This window comes from Eleginops maclovinus, chromosome 17 (assembly GCF_036324505.1).
Source record: "Eleginops maclovinus isolate JMC-PN-2008 ecotype Puerto Natales chromosome 17, JC_Emac_rtc_rv5, whole genome shotgun sequence".
In the NCBI taxonomy this organism is placed as follows: domain Eukaryota; kingdom Metazoa; phylum Chordata; class Actinopteri; order Perciformes; family Eleginopidae; genus Eleginops; species Eleginops maclovinus.
Window position 1 is genome coordinate 6497243 of NC_086365.1, and position 12068 is coordinate 6509310.

Below are 12068 nucleotides of genomic sequence, written 5' to 3' on the forward strand. Positions count from 1 at the left end.
GGCACATTGCCTTCATCTAGCACTGTCTTCCACTGCTAAGTTTCCTGGACAGAGATGAAGTCCAGTCTATGATCTGTAGAGTCTGGAAACCCCCAAGCAATTCTTCACATGCTTTGGTCTTTGCCTCTCAAGAGTGAACTGCTGATATAAAATCCACAGTTATTAAACCAACCATTATAAGCTGATATCCCGGTCTCTATCAAAAACTTATTCCCTCTATTTTTAAAGAGCAGCTTACACCATAAGCAATCATCTTTAAAACCTGTCTGATACCAGCTGGCTGAAAGTTATTGAACACCTGTTTTCCCACAGAGGAATCTTTCCTTAACACCAAACTTAATAAAAATATAAATAATGGGTGTTTTTTCTGTGGTGTCCTTGACTTGAAAGGACGAAAATAGAGGGGAAAAAGGTAGTAATTGTCATATAATTGGCATCAATGTCCCAGTGGGCCACGGCAATGTGTATGTGTCTTTTTGTGTGTGTGTTTGAGAATTAAGAGTTTTAAGCAGAGAGCAGTCACAGAGGAGGGCACGTGCAGCACCGCAGAGATTCATCGCCTGAGGTCCTCTGACGTCAGCTGCAGAGGCTGATGGGAATTCAATACCCAGCATTCACGCCACCTAATTTATTCAACAATAAAATCGACTGCAGCTTGTTTGTCTGCAGCTCCATTGAGAGTTTGGGGCAATGAACATCACGGAAGTTCACCACAGATTCTTTAGCCAAAGAGGTTTCTGTGGATCTCTTTTCACTTGTTTGTTAAGCTGCAAAAATGAGTGCAGGATAACAGAATAGCCCCTAAAAGCATCCATAATTTGAAATACAGAAAAGCTACAGGTCATTAACTGTTATGTGCTGCAGTGGTGTTATAAAATAGGACATTGAACAATCCAATATCCAATAAGCCGCATATACTAATGAGTGTTGAAACATTTATCCCCTCTGATAATAAGGAAGGAAATGTTCCTGATTTTCACTTGTTTCAAAATCTGCTCCTGTTCCGTCCAAACTCATTTACTTTTGTTTCTCACACACACAATGCCCTTTTTGTCCTCCTCACAAATCCATCTTATTCACCATCACCGTGCCGCAGCGGTATGCTATTTCATTCCATCAGGAACGCAACCCACCCGATTTTCTGTGTGCCCGCTGCTGTCATTGTCTACATTCATCTGCACAAAACACTATTCGCTCCATATTTATTTACCAAACCATAAATGTGGAGATAGCATATGTGGCACAAATTACAAATAAATAAGGGAGCCCATTCTGCTGCATGGACAGATCCAATCATTCCCGTTCAAAATGAAAACACAACTCAGAGTTGCTGTGCGAATGCCAGCAGTGCCTCCAGGAAACTGACTGTGCTCTGCTTTGGGGGGGTGAAGGGCCCAGGGCTGGTAGGGGGCAGTGAGGTGAGGTGAGGGCGGGGGGTGGGGTGGGTCTTGCCTAAAGTCAAAGCCAAGGGCATCAAACATGACCTTTCCACTTGCCACTTAGCATTAGAGTCCTCGCGTACAAACGTCAACACAATCTTTTACTATAATGTGTGTCACTCTCGCCTCTGCAGTTAGCTTCACTGTCTCTGAGAAGGAAATGTGACATTCAGTGGATTTGATAACTCCATAGTTGAGTTGATTGTCTCTGCCAAGTGTACAAAGTCAAAAGAACCACAGGAAAAGTTTCTATAATAAAAAGAGAAATGTTGTGATACTGGCGGCTGTATGACAGCCTGTTTATCTAGCTAACCGACCAATCTGTCATACAGACGGTTGACAATAAAATGAATAAACAGTAACAGATGCTCATAACAAATTAATGCACACCACAAATTGTTATGGAATGTATTTCCACCAGGACCCTCATGCCCATTATAGGGAGCAGTTCAAAAGTCTGATCTTTTGCATTAGATTCTGGATTAATAGACCCTCAAGGGAGCAGATGTGGAGTCTGGTGCCTATTGTAGTGACTTATATATGTCTTGTTCTTGAGGAAATTGAGGGCAGCACACTGATTTGGGAAGCTGGAAACAGAAGCTTAAGAGTTGGAGATGTTTGTTGTCATGCTGCCATTCACGATTCATGATTTCATCCAAATGTAATGCAAAATTAATTAGGTTTTTTCAAGAAAAGTGGCTCAAAAAATGTGAATTAATAATTGCTTCCATCGACCACCATTAATCTATTACCAGGAGGTTGTTTATCAAGATAAGCAGTAGTTGGCATCAACCGTCTTTTCAAAATGTTGTCCAATTAAAAAGGTTGGAATACCTACTGTTTGTTGACTCCTATCGACTATAAAGCCTAAAAAACAAGGAACTAAACGTGCAAATTGTTGGGGATGTACATAATTGCATCATCCATGTCCAGGGGGTGGGCCTCATCGTAAGTCCCCTCCCTCTTTGTAAAGGCTAATAAAAACACCGCAGGGTACATGTGATTCAGACGAGAAACATGAATTCATTAAAAATCACAAATGCCATCTTAGGTGGGAAGCAGTCTTAATGTATCAGAGCTACTGATGCTCCATTAATTATGTAACTGTGTCATCTCCTCATGAATATCTTCATTTAAAGGTTGTTAAAGCAAAGACATTTGCCAATACCTGCAACACTTTAATGGGAAAGATTCTGTCAAAGCCTCTTTGTGATCCATTGTGTAGATTTTATTGTGAGTTTGGTGATAAACTATCAGGAATAGAAGGCAGCAGACAGAGGCGTGAAGAGAGGACATCTCAAGGGTGGAAGGACGCCCCTTCCACCAGACATCTGGAGTAGAGGGCGTCAATCTGAAACACTCATAAAATCTGAATTCACATTGTGTTTTTGACTTTCCCAGGCCGTAGGCTTGCACTGTACTGTCCTTGTCATGTAGAGAACAGCATGTGAGTTGTTGCCTTACTAGCCCTGCTAACATTTCTAAACTCCAGCGGAGACAGAGGGCACGGCCACAGCTCCGGCCTGGTGTTTGTGGTCAGAAGGAATGTGATCTCGGGGTGAGAAAAAAGAGGGGAAGTAATAATGAGGCATCCCCCCTCTGCTGGTTGTTTGTTTGGACAGACCGGCTGTCTCACAGCACAAGCTGCGGATGGAATACTAATGGATATGACTAATGACTCTCTCGCCTTTCTCCCTTTTTTCCCCAATTCCTTCCCACTCCACTCTCACTTCTCCTTTCCCCTCCATGTGAAGGAAACTTTTAACTCTAACGTCAGAGCTTCTAAATGCATTATTCAGTTCCGACTGAAGGGACAGCTGTAACATGCACGCACATTTGATGTTATTTAGGGCAAGTAACAAGTGCCTGCACCCCTCTGTTGAAAACACCCCCATCCTCACTGATCCTGGTTTCTAATTACTTACTGGTGGGTGGACATTAAACCATCCTTGGTGTTTGCAAGCATGAAGTGGGCCTATATCTAATCCACTGCCTATCAATCTTAGGTGTTTAACTTTCCAAATCATATTTTCTTCCAGATTGTGGTGCCTCAAGGGAGGATGTCGTCCCAGAGTTGCAGAACCTCTCCACTGGGGCAGATTATAACTTGCTGAGATTTAACCAAGGATTAGATGGCCCCTTTGGCGGTAGGAGGCTTTTATAAACTGTTTGAAAATTATTTTGGTTTTAAATATTGAGATGTGGTGCTTAAAGCAGCCTGGTAACCACACTTTGGCCTGATAAAAAACATCTACAAGGTGCAAAATGTGGAGCTTTTCTACCCTAAACATATCAATTCCGTGCCTCCATTGAAGAGAGCATTGTTGGAGGAATTGGATCTCTCTTTCAGGTGATCACCATGCTTAAAAACACAACTAAATTTCACAATTGACTATTCAAACCATTCTAATCAGAGAAGTTTTTTTCATTCCTGCGCAACAATACCATTAGCAATCCAATTAGCAATAGGATTGGAATGGAGACACTAAGTGGCAGACGGTGTCCCACAGCGATGATCACGATCAATTTAACTTTCCATTCAACATCAGTGGTCACATCACAACAAACCCCGGCATGTCTGTGATTGAGAACGACCTCCTACCACACGTCTCTGAATGCTTTTTCCTTTCCTTCGTCACCTACACACAATTTTTCTCCTGGTAAGAATCAAATACTCTCTGTAGAAATGATTATAATATCGCTAATAACTCCACTGGTCGAGTCGAAGCAACTCCCGGCTACAAAGCAGCCTAAGAAGTGACTCTGAATAAAACAAGATTGCATTGATTTAGCAAATAGATTTCAGCATTTAGGTGGAGCTTTGCCAGCATATTGGTCGTAGGTTATTTAATAGTCCCCTCAGGGTTTAGCCAGGTTCTGCATTTAGGGAGAGGTTTTCGGAGTCGATTATGCTTTACTTTTATTACTTCTGCACCTGTAATCATCAACAAAGGGACTAATAAAGGAATAGTCAGATGGTCAATATTGAAAAAATACCATTTCTGTATGTGTCTAATAGTGCATTTGTAAAATGGTTATCTTTTTTTTTATGGTACACAGAACTGAAGTTGGTCCAACTCTCCTCCCTTTAGTTTTAAGCATTCTCTCTGATGACATGGTGCGTGAGTGAGATAAAATCATCCCTCAGTTCATTAGAGGAATACAAACACTCCCCACTCCCCTCTGAAGCCTGAACACACACACACACAAAAAGGGTGGGGGAGCACCCTTAGGACCTGTATTCCCCGTATGACATTTGCTAAAGATATCCAACTATAGTATCTCTGTCCAAAGACTACATCTTGTACACTGCAGGAACTGTTTAAGCTGCTTATGAGATCAGACAAAAGCTAATGCGAAAATATACAAGCTCCTCTTTAGCTCCTTATCTACATATCGTATTGGTTGTATTTGCAAGCAGCTTATTACAACCCATCTTTATGTTTATCGATAGGCAATCTCTAGTGACGTACATTGTGATGGGAGCCAATGTGGAATTAAGATGGTTTGATATGCAAATAAACACAATAATAAAAACAGGAGACCTCCATTTGGGTCCAAACCAAAAGTCAACTTGTGAGCTTAGGTATGTAACCTTAATTAACCAAGTTTATACTAAAACCACAATATTTTCCTGAACTTAACCAAGTAGATTTACTAACAAAAAACCCCACTATATATCTTCCCAGCATCAAGCAGCATAAAGACAATTTAGCGACATCTATTACCTGTATTGTCAAAATACTCTATGTCCATTTCCTGTTTCATTTATTTATTCACTCCCTGTATCGTGTCTGCTTTTACTTCCTGTCTGTGTTTTCCCTCCTGTTTGATTACCTGATTCTGTTCACCTGGCGCCTTTTTCTTTTGCCTCCCCCCCCAGCTGTGTCTTGTCCCTGTGATTAGTCTTGCAAGTGTTTAAGTGTTGGTTTGCTGTTAATTGTTGTTAATTGTTGTCACATCCCTTTTTTCTCATCTTTGGAAGAGTCCGGTTCAGTTTTTTTTTCTTGCCTTCTTTTGGAAGGTGTTTTCTGCCATCAATTGTTGGGTCCACGCTGCTCTGCTGGAAACTGACTTAAATATAATATATGTTAATGTTGTTTGGTTCAAAAATAGTGTCCAAAACCCCAAATCCTAATACATTTTTTCGTCAAACAATTCTGATCAAAACAATACCGTTGCGAGTAAAACTTTCCCAGCCCACTTTAGCTTAGATAGATAGATAGATAGAAAGATAGATAGATAGATAGATAGATAGATAGATAGATAGATAGATAGATAGATAGATAGATAGATAGATAGATAGATAGATAGATAGATAGATAGATAGATAGATAGATAGATAGATAGATAGATAGATAGATAGATAGATAGATAGATAGATAGATAGATAGATAGATAGATAGATAGATAGATAGATAGATAGATAGATAGATAGATACTCATAACCAAAATTAACATTAGCAGCAAATGTTTATATTTTCACAGGAGAAAAGACGTTCATCATTGGAGTATCTAAAGAAATACTGAACAATACATTTGAATACTGTAAAATACATAATTCCACAACCAAAATATATACAAATATTCTACAGAAACATGTAGACATTGGGTAATATATTCATTACAATTGTAAGGCTTAGGGACATGACAAACATAACAAACAGGAGCAATAATGTAATGAGAGTGAAAGAACAAATATAATATACTGCCATGTGTGTCAAAGTCAAAGAATGTCAACTTCAATACGAGCACAATCCATCTCCTTAGACATTACAGCCATAAAACATAACTGAAGTACATCATAGGTACAGACTGTGCCTTGAACACATCAAACAAGCGCCCTCCCACGCTGTTTGGAGGCATTCGAAACAAACTGAGCTCGGTGTCTGTGAACAGGTACTGAGGTCTACAGTCATCAGACAGGAAACAAATCATTCCGCAGACATTTAAAGGGAAAGCTGGTATGAAAGAGTGAGATTTAATAGACTATAAAACAAGAAAAGTGCATTTCATTCACGACCCCACACACCAGGTGTCACTTTCTTTCTACTCCTGAGTTTGGGCTTTCCACCCCCAGAGACAAGATATCAAATAGGCACAAACATATATACTATTTTATACATACATATGTTTGGCAACTGTTCCAGGAGCTCATTAACTTCTGGTATTATAACTAGTTGGCAGACTTTTACTTAGTTGTGTAATCCACCTGTCTACATACATTTTTGTTGCATAGTGATTTTCATTACATTATATTTCATTCAGCAGACGCTTTTAACCAGACTTTAATACGCAGTAAGAAAGAATCCTGCTGGTTGTGCAACAGCTTCAACCGCTGCAACTCTTACTACTCTTTTTGCCGCTGCTTTTAATCGAACTGTCTTGATCTAACATTGCACTGTGACTTTTATTCTTGTATTTTATATAGATGTGTTTATCTCATTATCTTTGCTCTTAAATGGCTTTTTATAATGTGTTTATACTGCAATATTGTTTAATGCTCTTAATGTCTTTCAGGTTTGAAAAGCACTTTCAATTGCCTTCTGTTGAAAGGTGCTATATAAATAAACTTGCCTTGCCTTCAAATAAGACAAACCTTTCGAATTGCTACTTATAGAAAATCCAGTTTGAATTGAGATTGAGAAAGCTTCCTTTAAAACAGAATTGACAAGTATGTCATAACATAGGGAATGTGTGGGTGTTAGGGTTAGGGTTTTTAAATTATTAGCATTTAAGTTACTATTGTTATATATATAATTATCATTAAATGCTCCCCAAAAAGACAAACGTGGACAAAAAATGTGGAAATGAACAAAAAAAGATTCTTTAAGACGGTGTTTTTTTGGTGGACCATTACCATCAGGGTTTTGCCCAACCCGGTAACAGGGGCACAGCGCCCTCATACTAAAATGCTGATCTTCCTCGTTAGATTTTAAAGTGATGCCAGAAAGCAATATTTCTCTTTGTCAATAAGGGTAAAGTTTCTCCAAAAATATGAAAACCGTGTCAAATAGAACATCAGACGGCACAGACAGCTTTGTTTTTACGGTGCTCCAAAGTCTTGTTGTTTACGTCTGTGGCACCATCTTGAAAAGGGGCGTCATGTTCTCTCTACAATTGATATATCTTATATACAAGAACAGCGCCCTCATACTATATTTTTTTTAGAAAAAACCCTGAACATGGTTTGAAAGTTTTTAGTTATCAGAGTGTGTAGTAAATAAGCTAAAACTCCAATACTTATGTCTGACTAAATCTTAATTTGCAGCAGACCACATCCAATTAAATGTTAGAGTCCAATTTACTTTTACAGTAGGTATGAAACTGTATTAGTCACCTACTGGGTCTGGGGACAGTTTGTGTGTTTGTGTGTTTGCATGTGTGTGGGTGGCTGTGTGACTGATTTGGAAACTAATGAGCTGACTGATTACAGGGGAAGGCCTCGGGTTATCATTAGCTCTCCGAGGATCAAACACCAGATCAAGCCAACAGCGGGGCAGAAGAGATGCAGCCCACAATTTGATATTTGTTTTTCGAAAAGGAAAAGCAGAAAATCTGAGGAAGGACAGAGATAAGCACTTTTTTTAGATGGCAAAACTAGATGTTGGAGGTTTGGTTCTGATCAAAATGCCATTGCAGAATTCACAACATGCCCAGAAACAAACACAAACCTTGTCCTGTGTTTTTAAATTCCTCAACTTAAGGAAATTAGTAGCCAGGTCAATGCGCTTCCTCAGACCAACACCACACAACAAGAACAATCTCTCATCACCGGTTTAGAGTTTTTTTCAGACGGATCAGATGGTCTTCCCTGCCTGTAATGAGAGAGATGCCTGCTTGGCGTCTCTATGAGAACGTTTTTGCACTTTACTATTAACCCAACAGACTAACTGCGTATGGCAACAGCTGAATCAAAGAAATGGGGAGAGTTCAGTGGCAATCTTGGGGTTTTTCCTAGAGGTCTGTGCAGAAGCTAAAACTAGTTTTGTGGTTCTGACTCTGGCTTTTTATTGGTTGAGTATGTTGTACTTACTGAATTGAGTCGTCAGAGGATTTGGAAGCTTGTTATCAAGGCAGTAATTTAGTTAAAACTAACACTGAAGGCATTCAAGATGGTAATGATCTCTCATGAGGAAACTGTGTACACACACAACAAATACAGTAGATCAGAGTTAACTAGAAAGTCCGCTTTCTCCACCTTTTAACAGGGGTTATTTAAAGGAGCATGCTACCATTTTATGTATCAAGTTCAGGGTACTTGTCATCAGAACTAATAACTCTTTGATTAACACTGGAGGTGATGTGTCGTAGTGAGACCATGGCAGTACACGGAACAAACTGGTGCTTCTGAGTTGGGTTGTGGCAAATGTAGGATGAATGGTGCTTGGCCTATACTGAGAATAAGAATATCTCAGGTTCTGCTGTTTTAATAATGACCATTATTTTACCGTTATCTGTCTGCTAAAACCTGGATGATTGTTTCCTGCTCTGACTTTGCGAACCCCTTTAATCAGGTTTTGAAAGGAAGGAATGGTGGCCACAATAGTTATTTCAAATGTAAGTTTATTTTTTGTTTACCAGCTCTGGTTTTGGATGTTCTTGCGATATGACGCCTACAACTTGATGCAATAAAGGATGTTTCCTCGACAGGCCTCTCTCCTGGCACCTCTCCCCTCCTCTTTTCTTCTGTTCCTCTCTTTATACCTCCTCCCTTTCTTTGGAGGCCCTCCGGACCCCATCAAGGCTCATTCTGTTCATCCCGCATGTGAGGGGTCAGTGCGTACCCCACAAGAATAAACCAGCCACTCAATGTGAGGATCTTTGTGTATGTCCTCATCCCCCTACCCTCTCTTTCTCTCTCTCCCACTTGCTTGTGCCCTATAGATGAGAATTGGCTCCATTCACAGCTCTTCCCTCCCCCCTGGAGCGGACTTCTCAGGGCCCTAAGAGCGCATTTCTATGCCTTATTGCTCCGGCTCCTCCATGGAGAGCAGTCTCGTCAAAGCATTTGTGTAGACACAGAAGGAAATGAACTGGCTTTGTGCTTGGTCTTGACATATAGGAACGATCACGTGGTGAAGTTTGTGGGGCAAGCATTTAACAAGAGAAAAGGGCAGAATGTGTAAAATGTCTCTTAAAGGCCTCCAAGTGGCCATCTTGGAAATAAAATGTCAGGAGTTATTTAGGAATGAAGCAGTTTTATGAGTTTGGCCCTCCTGGCTTTCATCCAGCTTAATCCACATTGTGTTCTGACTTCCTACCGACCCAAAGCTGGTTTCTCAAGCTCATCTCCACCTCGTGTTTAATCTCCCCAAGCTCTTTTATTAGGACCACACCATGTGTTGATTCTAAAGAAATGAAGCGGACACCTCATTTCGAGCAAGAATGAGCCTGGAGAGAGCTTTTGAACACAGCAGGAATTCCCATAAGACAGAGAGGAGCACTGTTTGGTCTGACTCGGGTTGTTATACCAGTGCTGAAGAAAGCCATGGCAACGCAAGCAGAAGGTCTGCCGGACCACATCGCGCTGCTACAATACAGCCGCTCCGGGTTTGTCATTCCAGTCAGGCCTGACCCAAATTACCACATCCTCGGCAAAAGTGGCCTACTTCAACCAGCACCCATGCACAGACATGCTTAATTGGGCTTGCATATACTTGGCTGATAGCAATAATAAACAAAACATATGGATGTTTGAAGTCTAATCGCTGAGGAGACGGCCCTGTTACTGATTTAATACCTCAGTCCATAGCCCATGGCGGATGGATTATTGTGACTTTCCAATTGTTTACCCAACACTTTTCCATCTGCAGTTATAAATCTCAGTATTTTAAACTTAATAGTCTTTTATGTTTTCATATATTTATTATCTCTTATCAACAGCCTCTGGGCAAAATCTGCTCCAAATGGGAAGAGCAACAAAGCGATTAAGACCATGTCTACAGAAGCGTTTTGGTAAAATATTAAGGCGAAAAAATGTCAGAAAAATACATAAATCCAAAACATTCTTTTAACACTTAACTGAGTTGTCTTTTGCAACTTAATCCAAACTTGTTTTATTGCAAAATTTGAAAACAACAGAGGGGTTGATATTAGCAGTCATATAAATCCCATCCCCAACATACTGTACGCACAGATACACATGCTAAGAAACACAGTCCAAAACTGGCCTTCAGACCCTCTGTGCTTCCGAGTCTTTCTGCACAGAATACAGTTGAACTTGAATGTCTTCTGCTCTAGAAAACCATCTCACCATCATCTACCCACAAAAGCTATGAATCTGTTAGCGTTCCTCCGGAAAATGAATCCACTTACTTTATTTTGGAGGTCTGGTAGTTGTATATCAGAACTTGAAGAAGTATTTTCACTAGTCTCTTTTCATCTGCACCTCTGCCCCGCTGCCCTGTCTCTCCAATACTATTTCTCTTTGTGGGCTGAGCATGCAATAGCTGTGTAGTGTTTTTTTTCTTTTTTTGTGTGTGTGTTGCATGGGGTGAGGGGAGGGTGCTGGGTTGGGTATTGAATGCTGGGTTTCCTGACTCGTGATCAGGAGCTCATTACCCCCAAGGTCACTCCAGGGACGCCCTGCCTGGCACTCACTGAGACACCAGAGAGAAGATGTGAGATTGCAGATGAGAGTGTGAGAGAAAGAGAAATGGAGAGCAGCTAAGAGCCTGGGAGAGCCTTGGGGACGAGGAGGAGGAAGAGCAGTGAGAGAGAAAAAAAGAGAAACACGGATACATATAACAGAACGTGAAGGGAGACGGTTGAAAGACAGCAATCCAAATGTGAACAGGGACACTAATATTCAGGAGTAGCAAGAAAGCAAAAAACACAATGTTGGATGAGCCCACAGTGTGAAGCCCAGCCGAACCACACAGAGTTATATAAAATATCGTGTTGATCCATGGAAAAGTGAGTCCAACCACAGCAATCAATAGATTATTGACAAACACCAGCCAGGCTCTGCATTGGTTTTTAAGCTTTTAGTATGCGCAAGCACGGCAAAATGATATGTAGTGCCATGTGAATCTGAGTTTTACCAAGTTTTTGTCTCTTGATTGAATGGTTGTCTAACTTTCTATCCTGGTTTTGTGGCTATCAAGCTATAGATAGTTTTTTTCTGTCAAATTAGATTGATGAACCTCTCTTCTTTGATGAATAGATTCATCATTTGGTTTAGGAATGTGACAGAAAAAGTGAAAAATATGCTTTGCAGAGCCCGAGGTAAATACTTCAGACAGATGTTTTGTCATAAACCAAAGTATTGGATATTAACATTTTGACCCGAAGCAAGCTTTATTGATGAAAAGTTAGGTATCCGTCTAATTTATTACAATTCCTCCTAAGGGGCACGTCAATGTTAGTACAATCCATGGCAATTCATCTTAGCTGAGACACTGGCGGCCAAAAAGATGTTGAGCTAAAAATAAGTGATTTACCGATGTCGCAATTGAAAATTCAGATGATACCTATAACTTTTGTCTCCAAACCCAAAGACTTAAATATTCATCATGTGGAGATCATGAATATCTTTGTAAAATGTCATGGCAGTCCATCAGCACAACGTTTCTGTGTAGACCAAAGTGGTAGACCTATACAGACCAAGTGGTGCATATCCACGAC

At 40.4% G+C, this 12068-nt stretch overlaps 1 protein-coding gene across 1 annotated transcript in view; it reads right to left on the reverse strand.

The window, feature by feature from the left end:
* Positions 1 to 10919, reverse strand: part of ptn (pleiotrophin) — a 38975-nt gene extending 28056 nt beyond the window's left edge. The window contains exon 1 of the mRNA XM_063905093.1: positions 10758 to 10919. The gene's annotated coding sequence lies outside the window, so the exon portion shown is untranslated. The remainder of the gene's footprint in view (positions 1 to 10757) is intronic.
* Between the last annotated feature and the right edge of the window lie 1149 nt (positions 10920 to 12068).